Here is an 18,006-nt window from a genome sequence, read left to right as displayed (position 1 = left end):
TAGCCACACATCTCTCAGGGCTAAAGTTGTTTCCCCTCTGATAATAGAATGAATTAGGTTGGATGATTACTAAGGCACATTGTAGTCATAAAATTCCTTGATTATATCTCAGACAAATGATACAACCAGTTGTGCCTAAGTAGAGTATTTTTATTTTTATTTTGTCACACTGCCAGGCTCTCATCAGGTAATAAATGTAAAGTGACAAGAATGTAATAAAGTATTCCCATTTATCAGCCATACCAAAATTTTCACTTGTGAAATGAGATTGAAGGGCCAGGTAAATATTAAAGGATATTATTGATGATCAGTAGGAATCTTGACCCAAAATTTTAATGGAAAGTTTTAGTATCAGTGCCTATCTGAACACTGGATAGTCAAAAATTTATATTAACTTAAAATTTTAAAGAAAAAATAAATTTATTTCTAAACTGGGCCCCAGGGCAATGATTCAGCTAAAATGTAAATTTTACAGCTAAGATATAAACCTCTGAAAATACTGGTTTTATAATATAAGCACCAGCAGAACTTTTTAACTTCACTTTTATTCATTTTCATATGCTATAACAAATTCTGACCATAATTTGAAAGTTTAAGTAGTGAGAAATAACTTCCAATATCTCTATTCACTGAAAATGCTTTGTGAACAGAAGAGATTAATTCTGATCCTGGCCAACCTATGTGACAGAATTGAACTCTGGGTAAAATAGCTAGGGGGTAGAAGACAATGGAATGGTCTCCTAATTGGTCTCTGAGGCTACAGACTCTTTTTTCTCCAATCTGTTGTTTTATAACTATCAAATTGATATTAATAACATGCAGATACAATCTTCTCTCTCTTCTACTCAAGAAGTTTTGGTGGCTCCTTATTGCTATGAAAATAAACTGTAATCTTCATTTTTCTAAAATGTAAACTCTGTCCTATCCTAGCTTTTTTCTTTGATAGCTTGAAAAACATTAAGGGTTTACTAAATTTAGATTAAGGGATCAGATTTCAAATACCACCTCTGTTACTGAATATGTGGAAAAGTTAATTTTTCTGGACTTTAATTTCCTCATCTATAAAATGAAGTGGCTGAACTGCATGATCTCTAAGGCAATAATCCTTAACCTGTAGTGTGTCAACCTCTTTAAAACTTCTTTTAGTGGATTATAGAAGGCCCTTTACTGTCATCAATGGCGGGACTCTGTTATATCCCCCATAAAGAGTTCCAGGTCACTGTACCAAGGTGAAAAGATGCATTATTGCCTGTGGCTATAGAAGAACAAGGGCATTGCTCACCATTCCAGGGCAGAAAAGAGTGCTTGTTATTGTTCACTAAAGCAGGGCTCTAGTTTCATTACCAAGGGAAAATGATCATTCGTGCTTATAAATCTTCAGGAGATCACAGGATCTGGTCAAAATTCCAGGTTCAAGAACTTATGCTAGCACTTGCAACTGGAGGGGAACAAGGTTAGTTACCGTCTAAAATTAGAGCATAGGGCAGGAGAGAAGTTACCAAATCTCTCCTTGACTCATACCACCTTTGAAGAACTAAAAACTTACAAACACCTTGAAATATCTCTGAAAATAGCAGCACAAAAATTTTTTAACTTTGAGACAGTGCTCCCATGATCCTGGAAGCAGAGCACATTAACAAAAATGTAAAAGTTAAGAAATAAACTGGAAAAAACAAGCATACAAGAAAAAGAATATAATAATAAAAAGCTAGTATAGTGACAAGGACAATCAAGACATCAGCTCAGTAGAAAGCATCTATATCAAAACAGCTATTTCCAAAAATTGTTCTCCAGAATGGTTGGTCCAGTTCATAATACCAGTATCAGTGCATTAATTTCCCAATTTGTACAAATCCTCTCCAACATTTGCCTTTTTCCTTTTCTGTCACAATGATCAGTCTGATAGAGTTGTTTTAATTTGCATTTCTCTAATCAGTAGTGATTTCAAGAATTTTTATATGACTACAGGTACTTTTAATTTACCAATTGGTAATTTAAATAAAGTCAAATAATTATTGATAATAAAATTGTCATCCATTGTAAGTCTGTTTGTTTTATGCATTTTAAATGTTATTTTCAAAAGGGTTTCATAGAATTTGCCAATCTGCAAAAAGGGTTCATTACATAAGACAGTTAAGAACCCATTATCTGAGGTCTCTCTTGGCTCTAGATTTATAAACCTATTTATCATCAGTATACTTATTATGTCTTCAACTACAGATATATTCAGTTTTCTGGGCCCCATTTTCCTCTTCTGTAAAATGAAAGGATTTAATTCGTTTTCTTTATATTTTATAGAAACAAGAATTTCATTAAAGGGAATGGCAACAATGACACAATATACCAATGGACTACAACTAGAGCAGTACTTAGGAGAAAATATACATCTCTAATCACTTACATCAATAAAATAAAAAGAAAAATTAGTGAATTAGGCATGCAACCAAAGAAAAAATGGGAAAACAAATTAAAAATTCTCAATTAAACACCAAATTGGAAAATCTGATTATCAAAGGTGAGATTAACAAAATTGAAAGTGTGAAAACAATTGAACTAATAAATCCAACTTGAACCTCATTTTATGAAAAAGCAATAAAATAGAAAAATCTTTGGTTAATTTGATTAAATTAATGAAAGAATATAATCAAATTACCAATATCCTCAATGATTAATATTATGTAGGTTTTTTATTTCCCTCTGAAACTTGTGTTCCTTAACTAAATTGAAAGTCATTATGAAAAATGCTTTGTAAACTTTAAATAGTATTTCTAAATAAATCACCTTTTATTGAGAACTTACTCATTGCCAAGCCCATTCCTAAACATGAAAGAAAAAAATCATCTCTACCCTAAAGGATCTTGCTTTTTAGAAGAGGAAGAATATACATCCATAGACATGTACAAGATAAATACAGAATAAATGAAAGTCAACCTGATAGGAGAAAGTAATAGTAGCTTAGTACCTTAGGACCTAGGCCAATGAAAGACATTTGGAAAAATGTAGTATTTGAACTGAGTTTGAAGAAAAGTATTATTTGGTATGAGCAAAACTTATTTGGTCATTTGACAATGATTTTGTTTTTTCAGCTAATTGTTTAAAATCATGAAGAAAGTCTCTGAGAGTATTATAAGCTCTTGGAGAATTTTGTTGAATATGAAGGACAAAGGAAGATAACTCCTAAAAGCAGCTACATATCATTTGTAAATTGATTCCACCCTTACATTTTAACTGTTAGATAAACATGTTGATTACTAGAGAATTGAATTCTCCCTTTTATAAACATGCATATGCGTGCGTGTGTGTGTGTGTGTGTGTGTGTGTGTGATAATCCTATATGTCACTACTTAGAGTAGAATGATAACCAGATTCTGACTAGAAAAGAAAGGAGACAAGCAGTCTATAAATCTTAGGAAAATTAGAATACAAAGCAGGATTTTCATTTTAGCACAGTGCTCTTTTAGAGGACATAACAATTTATAATTTGAAATTTTCTAGACATTTTATGGAATGATTTCCATGTGAAGATTTATAAAATAATCACTGTTTGGTTAGAAAAATTCTATTGGGGCAGTAAAGTGTGACTAGAGTACATTTCTTGTGGGGTATAATAAACTTTTATGCTGTAAGTGGCTATAATTGGGGAGAAAAATTATAAGCTTGACAATAAGTCAAGAAAAGTGATCAAGGTAATGATTGCCACATGAGGAAATTTGGAAGAACTGATGAAATTTCTCTCCTCAACTCTTGCCTTCATAATATTGTACTTAAACATACATATTGACTTTTTCTCAAATATTAAAACTACTCGTTTCCTCAATCTATTCAAACTCCCATGAGCTACTGCTTAATCCTACCTCAGCCACATGAAATGATGATCATAACTTTATTCTTGGCATTACTCACATATACACCGCTTCTGTGTTCAAGAAATCTGAAATCCCCTTATGCAACCATAATATTTTGCCTTGCTTTAAATAATCCTATTCTTCCTTCTCACTATGACATTTAATTTTCTCAATTCTCTCCCAGATCATCTCGCACTAGTCATTCTCTCTTCTTATCATCTTGATTCCTTGGTGAACTAATTCAATTATTGTCCTCTTCTCTTATATCCCTAATGTTCCTTTCATATCACCAGTGACTCCCAGCAAGTGTTGGCCATGGATTACTGCCACTATTTCTCCTTTTTATTCCTACACATATGCTGCTTAACAGAGGTGGAGAAAATCATATAATAATTCTGAATTGGTCACATAACTAGTAAATGTCTGAGGTCAGATTTAAACTTAGGTCTTTCTCATTCCAGGTCCAGGGCTCCATCTATTGCATAACTGAAGACCTCTAGATAGGTAAACACAATGCAATTTGACTAGAGAACACTAAATACTGGGGAAAGTATTTATTTCCTAAGTGGCAGCAAGCAAGCCAAGCCTTAAAGGAAGAACTCTTTCTTCAACATCCTGTCCTTTCTGTCTAATTGTTGTGTAGATAGAATCCACTACCCAGGCTTGTCCTTCCCAAGCACTTCCTACCCCACATCCCATTTTGTGTGCATACATTGCCTGACTCAAGGGGAGAGAAAGAAAAAGGTGTGGTGTGGGATGAGGAGTGCTCTCTCTCCTTTGACACTGTGGTCTGCTATGCACTCAAGGGTTTTTGTGGACTTTGGCAGCTTGGTGGGTTTTAGATTTTGGCTTCTTGATTCAGCTTAGGGTATTTTAGTTAGGTGATATTTTCTGTCTCCTTCCTACATTTCCCTCTTTTTACTTTATCTCCATTTTTATTAAAACTTAATTGTTAAGAGATACTAACAGACTCATGTCTGAAGACTGGATTTTAGGGGGCAGCTGGGTGCTCAGTGAATTGAGAGCCAGGCCTAGAGATGAGAGATCCTAAGTTCAAATGTGACTTCAGACACTTCCCAGCTATGTGACCCTGGGCAAGTCACTTAGCCCTCATTGCCAAGCTCTTACCACTCTTCTGCCATGGAACCAATACACAATATTGGTTCCAAGACAGAAGGTTATGTTTTAGGGAAAAAAAGAGTTAATTTTATAAACAACAACCACAACATTTTTTTAAAAATTAATATTACATTTAATATTTTACTTTCAGTATTACATTGTTCAGGTTTCCATCTTCTGAACTCTACCAAATGTATCTTTTACATAAATAAGAAGGTTTTTATGTTTGACACAAGTCATAAGACAAGTCATGGGGCAAAATGATGTTTCTAAGGAAGGCTGTTCACTTAGAAAGAGCAAGTATACCCTAGGGCAGTGTCTTAGGTGAACTTTTTCGAAGTCACATGCCTAAACTGCAACTTTGAGCAACCTGTGAGCTCCCCACATTACCTCAGACAGCAAAGGTAGGAAGAGTTCTTAATAGGTGGCTGAGAAGAGGTGAGGAGCATGCAAAAAATGTCTTCAGGCATTGCGGAGAGGGGAAATGGAGCAGTACCCCCCTGCCCCATTTCTGTCAGGGCACACATGCCATACCTTCACCAACACGGCCCCAGGACAAGGTCACAATCACTGAAGGCAGTTTGAGATAAAGTGTCATCTTGGTATGTGGCCAGATTGTGGAGGATGTGAACTTTATCGAAGTTCTAGTGGGACCCTCTAAATGGGGGTTCCTGCACAAAGGCCCAGCCTCCTTGCTGTGGTTATGGGATTTGTCCGATTTTCTTTCCAATGATATGCACATCACTAGGTGAGACTTATTCAGTCATGTGCCTTCTGCTTTAATAAAGAATACTCCTGCTTACCTTTGATTCCTCAGCTTGCCTCTAGCAATACAACACACAGTCTTTAACAGTGTTTTTGTCATTCTAAGAAAACAAGAAGCTGTCAGCTCCAGGGATTCCTGAACTGTGACAGCTAAGGTTTCATCCCGATTTAGTATGCCTCACCCAGTAGTTCTGTATTTTGGCTTTATGGTCAAAAGAGTAGGATTAGTTTCTCCTTTCAAGGTCAGGGAAGGCTCTATTTCTCTTTTACTTAAGAACAAAGTCATCTTACTGGAGGGAAGAAACCAGAGGGATCTGTCCTGTAAAGACAGGACTATCTGTACATCCAAGCAAGCAAATGCTGCTTAATACATTTCATATAAGTCTATGCTGGCCAGTTCCATTAAGGGATATACTTATGCAAAACTAATGTATGATAAACAAGGCTTGCTATAAGGTTGCAGCAACCCACTATTACATTGCTTGCATTGCTATCCATTTTTAATCTTATTATGAGGGACACAAAATAACACTGTTCATAGAGAGGCAACATGGTTTAGTGGGAAAAACCCTACCTTTGGAGAATAATTAAAACTTGAGTTGTTCTCCTATCTTATCTTATCATCAGTTATTTACTTAGGAAATTCACCTTGCCTCTCTTATCCTAAGTTTCCCCAATTATAAAATGGAAACAATCATAAAGCTGCTGTGAGAATTAAATGAGAAAATAGCCCTTAAGGAGCTTAGTCTGAATGTGTGTTTATATAAGTATGTGAAATAGATGACAGATTAGATAGATGGATAGATAAATTAGATAAATGCACTATCCAATCTAGCTAATAGATAGATGATAGATTAGATAGATACAAAGATCGATAACAGATAAATACAGATATGTGTGTGTTTAGATCATTCATGCAAATTTCATTCAAGTGGGAAATTCTTAGTGAAGAAATTTCCTTAGCAAATTAGATCAGCATTTACTGTGAAAAAAAGTAGTAGTGAAATACTTAAAGACTCTTAAAGGCTGTGTCTTTACCAGGGTCAGTCAATCACTTACTTAATAAATATTCACTAACTACCTACTATGTGCCAGACACTGTGCTAAGTTCAAGGAAATTTAAAACCCACCTTTGCTTTATATGTACAAATTATATAGATTATAAATTAGAAATCTTATATATGTATATATCTATATCTATAACTATATATCTATATACCTATATCTATATATCTATATATCTATATCTATATCTATATCTATATATCTATATCTATGGAAGGCACTAGAATAAAAAGGTGTTAGGAAAAGTTACTATGAGAGGATAGATTTTAAAGGGGAATTGAAGGAAGCCATGGAATATAGGAGCCAGAAATTAGGAAGAGGAACATTTCATAAATCAGTTATAGTCAAGGAAAAATGCCCAGAGTTGTGAGAAGGATTTGAGCCTGCATACTCTAAAGTAGAAAGACAGAATGGCATTGTGGATAAAGCACTGGAAAGCAGTAGATATTAGATAAAATTTTGCTTAGGCATTACTTACTGAATGACACTGGAAAAGTCACAAAGAGCCTCAGGTTCCCCATCTATAACATTAAATGGTTAGCCTAGATGATCCCTATGGTCCTCGTCTTTAAGATCCTATGACTCAAATTCAGAACTCCTTTCACTAAATTTTATATATCCCTATAACTCCCTCTTCCCCTTAACAATAAAGAAGAAAAATGATTACAGACTATATGTAAACAAAGTAAAAAAGTTGTTTTTTTCACAAGAGTGAAATGGTCAGGGAAGAGAATATTTAAGTAAAAAATTTCACCTCACAATTAATTTGAGCAAAATTTAAAATATGATGATCTCAGAATATCTGAGACAAAATATTGTCTTTGCTAGTCACTCACTCTGTGATTTGGAAAGCCATTTTTTGTTGGGCTTCAATATGCATTTCTTTATTAGTAAAACTATATATATATATGCATATATATATATATATATATATATATATGGAAGGTAAAATAGGCGATTTTTAACCCCAACCAAGCCTCAAATCCTAAAAGCCATAAAAGTTCCATTTATCTTTCAGGCAAAAATTTTAAATGATGTATTCAAAATCAAGAAAGGATATGCTGTACCATCAATAATGCCCTTAGAGATCACATTTACTGCTAGAAGTTCCCATTGTGACCATCAAATCTAAATTCTTCTAATCATATGTGAAGAAACAGGCACAGAGAGAAACTGACTTGTACATAGTACACAGCTTCAAACACCAATTTCCCTTACTCTAAGTTGAATGTCCTATCTAATTTGAAAGTCCATGTTTGTTTATTGATCACTGAATACCAAGTACCATAGTCAGTAGAGAGAACATGACCACATTCAACCCACAATTTATTTCTTCTCATTTTTCCTTCCCAAACCGTGCCTCCTTTACTTTGCCAGAAACAATTTTCATTGCTCACATTCATCGATCACAAACCTCTTCAAAAAAAATTTTCCCCTGCAGTGGCCTTACTTATCAAGCACTCAAGCAGCTACTGTGATATGTAGAGGGCTTGTAAGCAAAATGTATTGTGCTTATGTTGGAGCCATAGGTTTCAAACACCAATCCATAAATAAACTGTAATTGCACAGAGAATGTTTCATTGGGTGTTTTGATGTTTTCTTTAGGTAAACACCCTAAAAATGCACGAATAGATTGTTTCTGTTGGGTAAGCAAAGCTTAACCTCTGCAATATTATAAAGTCAGCTAAAATTTTCTCTAGTGCAACTGCTTTCATTTAGTATGTCCTTTCTACCACTTCCAAAACTTTCTTTTTCCGTGTAAGGATCTTAGTATTGCTCACTAATATATAAATTTCATTGCCTTCTAACTAGCAATTTGGGCAGATTTGAATGTCAAGGGATATAAAATATTAATTTGCAAAAGTTACATTCTAAAATCATCTTTGGACACAAATTGCAGTGAGGAAGATGGAAGGAGAAATCATAGAACAAAGGATACGATATTCACTGGAAAGAGAGAACAGATGCCTTAAGGACATTAGGAAAGGCCACTTCAAAGATATTAGAGGGGAATCAAGATTGTGTAAAATGTTTCATATTATAGCCAAAAAGATAAGAAAGATGATACTTTTCTAGTCCCCACTAACTAATCAGCAGCAGCAACAAGAACATAAATTAAGAATTATGAATCTAAATTAGCACAATTACAGCTCAGTCCATAGGACAAGAAAGTAAGAAGCTCAATGAGGTAACTCCCTTATAAATTAATGGGGGCTAAAGTTAATCCTAAAGAAATACACTCTACATTGTGATTTGGACATCATCAGTTGCCATGTTCTAGCAGAGTAATGGCTCAAACAAACTGAACTGGGGCCTTATTCTTTGGGCAAACTAAGGAATTCTCCTCCTGCAGAAACTCCTTCAGAAAGCTCCAGAAAGAACTGAGCCAATCTCAGAGGTGACCCCACCTCTTCCGTGTCTGGAGGGATCTTTGCAGCTCACAGGCTCAGAGTTTCTTTCCTGGTGACCAGAGTTGTTCTTCTCCTAGATACTCATTAGGCATAGCCAGGGACAGGACAAGGTAACTCACTGGAAAATCTTAAAGCTCTCCCTTGGGGAGCCCTGGGGTGGATCTGAACAACAGGGCAAATTACCTTGACGCTTTAACTGCTTTTCCTTCTGGGGACTGCTCTCTGCTAAGCCAAACAGTTCCTCTGTATACTGGAATGATTCTCATTCTCTAGAGACTATTTTCTAGTTATCAAGAACTCATTCTTTGCCATAGAATGTCCCCCAGTTCAGAATGTGAAAACTTTGACCTTTGGGGTCTGGAGAAAATTAATTTCTTTGATGTTTTTGAGTGCTTGAAATTTGAGGGGAAGATTCATTTTTAGAGAGGAAAAATTTAAATTTGATATCACTCAGAAGATGGACAAATGATGTGCGATTTTTCACTTAAAGCTTAGATTGAAATCTTACTTTCAAGTGCAAAAGACAGGATGAGAATATTGAGTCTTGGGGTGAAGGCTGAATTTGTTGACCACACTAAATGCTCTTAAGTTCTTGAAGGGGTGGTTATGGGTGTGGTACAAAATATATTGATCCTGCTCAGCCAAAAGTGGAAGAATATGGGGGGGGAGAAGAAGGGGCATAGATTTCCTTCTACCTAAACACACCCTAGAACTGTGATGGCAAACCTATGACAGAGCTCTCTCTGTGGGCATGCAAGGCATTGCCTGCCAGAGTTCATTATTAGAAAGGCAGAGGGACTTGGGGGAGCTACTCCTTTCCTCCTCTCCAACATGATGAGGAATTATTTTTCCCTTTATTCATCCCACTGCCCAGCAGCCAAATGGGACTGCCTCCTCCCCTCTCTGGGGTAAGATGGGGCAGGGCAAAGTGTGGCACAGAATCTAAAAGGTTCCCCATCACTGTTCTAGGATCAAGGATGTAGAAATTTTGTCCAAAACACTTACCTTCACACTCTCTCATCACTTCAAAGTATGGCAGAAAAAAATTTATCCCAGACAGAGGATTAAAGAATGGATGGAAACCAGGGAAGTAGGAAATATAGCTTTATTAAGTACCAACTATGTGACAAATACTATATTAAGCACATTACAAACCCCATCTGATTTAATACTCCAAAATACAGTAGAGGAAACTGAGGCAAGCAAAATTTACATTTTGTTCATTAATTTTATTAAGGAGATTTTAAAAAAAGTGTCCAAACAGATGGTAATATTCTAAAGCTGGGTTCAAACTCAAATATTCATGAATCCTGTCCCAATGCACTACCCACTGCACCACTTAACTGCCTCAAGGGACAGTGTGCATTATTGAATCAAACTTGAAGAAAAGGCCATTGAAATCAGGCTGGATCCCAGACCTGTTCCCCCAGAAGCTACCTAGGGGAGGACCAAATTCTTCAATATGGAAAGAAACTGAAATAGCTTTGGATTCTAACTGTGGAGGTAAGACAGCCATCAACTAAGGAAGTGTCAGAAAGAGACAAAGGAAAATATTGAACATGAAGATTGAAACCAACAAATATTTGAAGATGATTAATATTCAATTAAATACTAGAAGTCCAAACAAATAAATCACCAGGAAGAAGGGGAAAAAATAAAGCAAACAATGAAAACTCCCAAATCCTAAAAACTTTTCAAAAATAAATATTATTAAGCAAAGGAATTTGAACTAATATTTGGTACTAATGATAACTAGTACTTATATAATGAAAGAAAGAACTCTCTAGACTATGAAGAGAACCTTAGAATGTTGTTCAAGAACGACAGCAAAGTCATATGGAAACTCTAAGAGTTGTTAGAATAGAACACAGGAAAGAATTTATGGCCCCAACAGCAGAACTTGATAGAAGGCTATTTGAAGCAGGAATTGGAAGTATACTGGTGAAGTTTTTGAAAGAAGCAAGAAGAAAGAGATTTAGAATATACATTGTCTGTAGTCAAGGACAAATTGGACAAGAGAAGCAAAGACAAGGCTGCTCAAAGAAGTCATGGCTTCTCTAAAGACCAAAAGATATTCCCAAAGAAAGGATTCATCAAAGCAACTTTAAAAGGATTCACCACCAAGAAGATACTAAGAAGCTTCAGAATCAAGTCGTAGCGTGTACCCTGGAATGTAGGTCTCATTTTTAATGAAAAAATAGGCGTGAGCCCTGCTCGATTTCCTCACCCATCCCACCAGGCGGTGAGCTACTGCGGCTAGCAGCACGAAAGAGGTGCTGGACCGGGCGGAGGGAGCAGAGGCAGAGAAGCTGCAGCTAGCAACGGTTCACAAGGACGTAGAGCTCCAATTCGACCTGGGCAACTTGCTGGCTGCTGACTGGAATCCCCTCCACAGGCATGTGGCAGCAGAGTGGGCGGGGCCCGGAGGAGAGGCTTCTGGGACTGCCTCACGACTACCAGCAGCTACTCATCAATCAGTTGTGGCAGCTACCCATGGAGTGTCTGCTTGCCCTGCGAGAAGCCACTGCCCAAGCCGCGGCTGCTCACCCTCTGGCAACAGTTCTCGCAGTTGAAGGACATCCGGCCCTGAAAGAAGATCAGCCTGGTATGGGACGAATTGAGCAAGCAGTGGCTGCAACGCTGGGACTACCAGTGGGCCCGCGACGACAGGAAGGATGGCTTCGAGGTACCTGGCGGCCCATCCCAAAGAGGACCAGTTTGCCAAGAATCTTCAGGCCAAGAAAGAGCTGAGCGGACTCCACAATATCGCCTGGGAACATAAAGTAAATTTCCCCACCCAGGAAGGGATGCGCCCCAACGGCCACCAGAGGCTAGAAGAGCTGGGCAGAGCCATGCAGGTGGCCAAGGTCTCCACCGCCTCCAGGAGAGGCCGCCCAAGGAGAAACCGCTCCCGGGGCCCTGGCAAAAAGCCAGTTCCTTTCCAAAATCAGAGACTTTGCTGCTGGGAAGAAGGGTCAGCTGCAACTGATCAGGGTCATGAACAGCCAAAAGCCCCAAATGAATGTGACTCAGGGGACCAACAAGCAGATGAGGGAGGAGAACTAGGAAGTGGCTGCCAGGAAGAGGAAGATGACCAAGGGGAGCAACAGAAAGGGCCATGGAGGCAAGGGGAAAGGATGGCCTCTGGGCTCAGGGAAGAAAAGGAAAGTGGGACCCCTGTGGAGATCTATTTATCATCTCTGATAAGGACAGCTTAGTTGATAAGAAAGTAAAGGGACAGGGAGAAGATCTTGATTGCTAACTCATAGCTGCTTCTCCAAAATGCCATTGAGTCACAAGTTTATTATATATGAAAATTCAAACTCCCTTTCACCCAAAAGCACAGAGAGAGTTTTACAGCTTCATAGACTGCAGTTGGTTTAGACAACACACAGAAACCTCAGAAACTTCACAGTGAACATAAGAACCAGGCTGGACCTTCAGCTATGTGACTATCAGCAAGCTAAGTCTGAGAATACTTTTCTCAGGGGCAAAATGCCCCTGCTAAACCAAGGTTTTGGCCTTGCCTTTCCAAGCAGCTGCATTTCTGACCAAAGAGGAAGAATGTTAACCTCTTGACTACTGGTTTGCTAAGAGCTAAAAGCTTTTCAATAAGGCCACAATACTTTTCAACAAGAAAGGGTGTGGATCACAAAAGGGGTCAAGAGAGGAGTCTCAGATTTTTATCTATTTGATATTGTGTTTCTCTTATTGGCTTCCCACAGACCCACAAACCCAGGAAGCAAGTGAAAGGGGGATTGGTGGGTCTTGGAGGCAAAAAAGGTCAGTGCCAGGGAGGGAAAAGAAGGAAGTGATGAATTTTTCCTTCCAGTGTGTATTCAATAACTGACTATCTTCCTGTGTTCAGGAACCTAGGAGGATACAGATATACAAACCTGACCCTTTTGCCCTCATGAAATTTGTTATATGGTTAAGCACTCAGTTCTGTGCCCCAAATTTTAATTGCTTCGGAATTCAAAAAGATGAACAGAGGATAAAGTAATCAAGGAATATTTGTGAAGGAGCCAGAACTTAAACTAGCCTTGCAATGGTTTCTGGACTTTGAAATTTAAATTGCCTATGACATTTGGAGGAGGAGGATTGTTGAGGAAGGAATATATTTCAGGTTCTTTGTAAAAGTTTAACATTCCCAGTTCAGAATTTAGTTTAAGAGTACACAGTTATAAAGATGAATAAATCTTGAGTTCTTTTCCAATAAACAAACAAACAAACAAATAAATAAATGAGCAAGCTAGCAAACAAACAAACAAACAAATAAATAAATAAATGGATGGCTTGATAAATAAATAAATAAATGAAATAAGAAAACCATTTGAGATATTCCAAGGAGGGAAGTAGTGATCAGAATATTCAACTTCCAAATACTTCAAAAACAGAAAGTCATGAAATGGAAATAAATATAACTACCAAGTAAGGCTAACAAAAGAATAAATTATTCCATTAATAATATTATTTTCCAGAAAATATCTAAAAGGACAATGAAAAGATACCTTTTAATTATATAAGGATGTAAATATAAAGAGGGAGCTAGGTGGCTCAGTGAATAGAAGGATGGGCCAACAGTCAAGAAGTCCAGAATTCAAATTTGGTCTCAAACTCTTACTAGCTATGTGACTGTAGGCAAGTAACTTAATCTTGATTTAAACTATTGGAGAAGAAAATGGGAAACAATTCCAATTTCTTTACCAAGATAATGCCATTGACAGTATAATTTATTGGATCACAAAGAGTTAAATATGATATAAATAGTGAACAATAGCAACAACAACAAAAGCTATAGTGAATTGTGGCAGAAGAATACCACTTCTATGAATGGACTAAACCTCTTTTAATAAAACCATAACTTGGGAAAATGGAAATTAGAGAGCCTGAGGGCAGCTAGGACCCAGAAGAATGAGAGGGCAGCAACTAAGGGAAATTACAAAGAGAGAATGATCCTGAGGAAGGCTGTATAAAGAAGTAGATTATAAAATTGAGTACATGGAGATATTTTTACTTTAAGGAAATTATAATATCTGGTTTATTTCCCTAGGTAATTTTTACTTCTAAGAGGGAGGCACGATAAAAAAAAAAATTAGTAAGAACACAAGATTAAAAAAGACAAAATAGAAATAAATTAAATGAGGGAAATCCAACAGTATTTTAGAAATTTTCATTCCATGCAAAAACAAAGAAAGAAAGAATAAAAAATTAAATAGACCATGCCTTTAGGAATAAAAGCACTTAATAAGCAGAAAGAAAAGAAACAATGAAGAAAACAAGTTAAATATTTTGAGAGAAAAAAAGGGAAAAAAAGAGGCTGTGTAGAAGAGAAGTAAATTAAATTAAAAACTCAATTGATAATGGAGAAAAGATAAGAGGAATTCAATTAGTCATTTAATTAAGAAGGAAGAAAGGGAGAAGGAAAATAATATGATATATATTTTTAAAAGACTCCAAAAACAGAGAAAATGATGAAAAAATAAGACAAAGAAGTTGGGATTGGGATTAGGAGATTAAGGAAAGAAAGTGTCTATTAGAATAATGTCATATTAACTTGTTTTAATCCAGACTTCACACTGGGAGAAAGTATTGACTTTAAAAAGAAAAATGAATAAAAAAAAATAAAAATACTGAAACTAAAAATTAAAAAAAATCTAACTACAAATAAATTGGAAATAGACTAAAGCAAAATAATAAAATCAAAGGAGATGATATGCCGGATAAAAAAAATACAACCCAGACAAGAGAAATAAATTAACTATATAAGGAAATACAAAGTGAAACTACAACTACCTCTTATTTATAGATGATATAGTCCTAGCAGATAAGCAAAGAAGCTAAACATTAGCATGATCAAATATGTAGACTACCAAAGCAAGAACAATACTTTTATAAATCCAATTAAAAAGTGTTTCTTAAAGAAATAAAGAAAAATTAAATATTTTAGGACTCTTCAGTGTTCATGGTTGGACCAAACCAAAAGACAAAAGAAGAAAATATTGCCAAAGTAAATTTATAATATTAATGGTTCACCAATAAATCCACTCAAGGGAAATTAATAGAACTCAATAAAATAATTTGGAATAAAAAATTAAACATCAATGGAAATATTAGGGAAAGAGCAAAAAGAAAGAAGGACTTAAGCTATATCATTAAAAATCAATCATCAAAACAATTCAATATTGGTTAAAAATTGAGAAATAAATCTGTGCAATTGACTATATAATGTAAAATAAATTATTATTCAATAATTTAATATATGCTAAGCCCCAAACATGTAACTGAGTGTATGTGTGTATGTGTAAGAGAGAGACAGAGACAGACAGGGAGAGAGAGAGAGAGAACGGGAGGGGGAAAGAAAGAGAGGAAGAAAGAGAGAGAGAGAGAGAGAGAGAGAGACAGACAGACAGACAGACAGACAGACAGACAGACAGACAGACAGGCAGACAGAGACAGAAACAGACAGAGACAGACAGAGAGATTTTTACAATGTAGGTTATGAATGTCCATATGGATAGGTCAAGAATTGATATCTCTTAGAGTCTCTTCCCTATAGCTTCTCCAAGTGAGACTAATTCTTACCAGAAAAGAACCAGATATTTGGGGCTATATCGACACACTATCCTCCTCAGAGATAGGTGAGCTAGACTACAAGTTCTGTCCACTCCTTCAAATACTTTTAGTGTGGGAGACATAATTGTTTTTTGGTTGAAGTAATGATATTTATTGTTATTCTTTAATTAAGAAGTAATGTTCCAAGATATTTATTTAAATTTTGATTCCCTTCCCACTGAATACCATTTCCCCAATAAATACAAATATAAAATAGTGAATAAAGCTCTTTTTCTAAGTATAAAAAAATGTCAGATGAAATTGTACCAGAGAATATAAAATGATTGAATGTTTTCATTTCAAGGTAAATAATTAAGTTCTACCAAAGGAAATTCTCATATATAATTCAAAGATAAATTCTATACTTTGTAAGCTTTATTCTAGAGTGCTCCTCTCCATTCTGGGACAGGAAAAGAGTCTGGGGCAGATTGCCTTCATTGTTGAATGTGAAGCCAGAAACTCAATATCTCCCTTTCAAAACCTCAACAACTATGCCTCACACTAAGGCATGGAATATTAAAATGATCTATCTGCAACAAGGAGGTTCAGTCATTTTTCAGTTGTGTCCTACTCATCATGACATCATTTGAGTTTTCCTTGACAAAGATATTAGAATGTTTCACTATTTACTTCTGCAGTTCATTTTACAGATGATGGAACTGAGGCAAAAAGGGTTAATGTCTTTCTCAGGGTCACGCAATTAGTAAATATCTGTGGTCAGACTTGAACTTAGGAAAATGAGCTTTCCAAGCTACAGGACCAGCAATCTATTCATAACACCACCTAGGTCAGTGATTCCCAAAGTGGCCACTACCACCCCCTGGTGGGTGCTGCAGCAATCCAGGAAGGTGGTGATGGCTTTCCTATTAATCTCTATTAAAATTAAAAAAAATTAATTTCCAACGGGCTAAGTAATATTTTTTTCTGGAAAGGGGGCGGTAGTCCAAAAAAGTTTGGGAACCACTGGCCTACGTGATAAATGGCCTTTGAGTAAGGGTTACATTAGGAAAGAATTCTGTATATAACAAGAACTGGTGGGGGAAAACAAAAAAAGAAGTAGTTTGGCACAAATTAGGACCAAACCAATATGTTACATCATATTCTATTATAGGTTAAAATAAGTGAGAATATTTACAATCATAAAAATGTTAGACAAGAAGCAGATCATGTACTTCCCACATACAATTATGAGATCTATTCTTAACCAAAAAGGTCAGTTACAAAAGATAAAATAGGTAGTTTTTTAGTATTTGAAATTAAAAAATTTATGCACAAATTATATTATTTCATCTGAGAAAAGATGATGAGTGGTTGAATGGAGAAAATAATAGATGTTTCACATTGCTCAAATAAGAGTTTTTTATCTGAGATCTATAAATATCTAATAGAAATATATTAAAGGATGTGAAGTAACATTTCGCAAAAGAATTGCAAGCAATTAAATATATAAAAGAATATTACATTACCAATAAAAAAGAAAAATGTAGCACAAAATAACTCTATTTTTATTCATGCCAACAAATAGGCAAAATAAAAATACATAATATATATATGTGTGTGTGTGTGTGTTTGTGTGTGTGTGTGTGTGTGTGTGTGTGTGTGTGTGTGTACAGAGAGAGACAGAGACAGAACTGAAGGGTTTGTAGAAAGATGAACATGTTAACTAAAAGCTAATTGTTGTACATGAACTGGGAACTGATTTAAAAGAGTACACAATATACAATTATTAAGACAAAATGGCTAAAATGTCTATTTGCTTGTACTTGTATTTCTTTGCTTTGCATATTATTGGAAAGAAGGGAAGTAATTAAAAAAAAATTACACAAACATAATGAAACACTTTTCTCAAGTGAAATAGAAACACATTAGGTCTTTATCCATTTTAGAATGACTATGCAAATTGTGTTACTTGGATATAATGGGATATTTCTTTGATAGAAGTAATAGTGAATATTAAGAATACACGAAAGAATGAAAACACCTGAACTGATGCAGTGTTGACTAACAACCAAGAACTAACATCCATAATAATTACAACAAAGAAAATGGAAAGGAGATGGAACAAGAAATAATTGAAAATCAGTATTTCAAAATTACAAAGAATACACTGTAGCTCAAAGAAGAGATATAAGGGTAGGGAACAGATCTGGAGTACTATGAATATTGTTAGATTTTTCCATGTATTA

At 35.7% G+C, this 18,006-nt stretch overlaps 1 pseudogene; it reads left to right on the top strand.

Moving 5' to 3' along the window:
* Positions 1-1,353: 1,353 nt before the first annotated feature.
* Positions 1,354-13,020, top strand: LOC123233093 (annotated as a pseudogene).
* The last annotated feature ends 4,986 nt before the right edge of the window (positions 13,021-18,006 follow it).

The sequence above is a fragment of the Gracilinanus agilis genome, chromosome 2, assembly GCF_016433145.1.
Source record: "Gracilinanus agilis isolate LMUSP501 chromosome 2, AgileGrace, whole genome shotgun sequence".
In the NCBI taxonomy this organism is placed as follows: Eukaryota; Metazoa; Chordata; class Mammalia; order Didelphimorphia; family Didelphidae; genus Gracilinanus; species Gracilinanus agilis.
The sequence above is the reverse complement of the archived record's forward strand: the minus strand, read 5'-3'. Positions and strand labels throughout refer to the sequence as shown.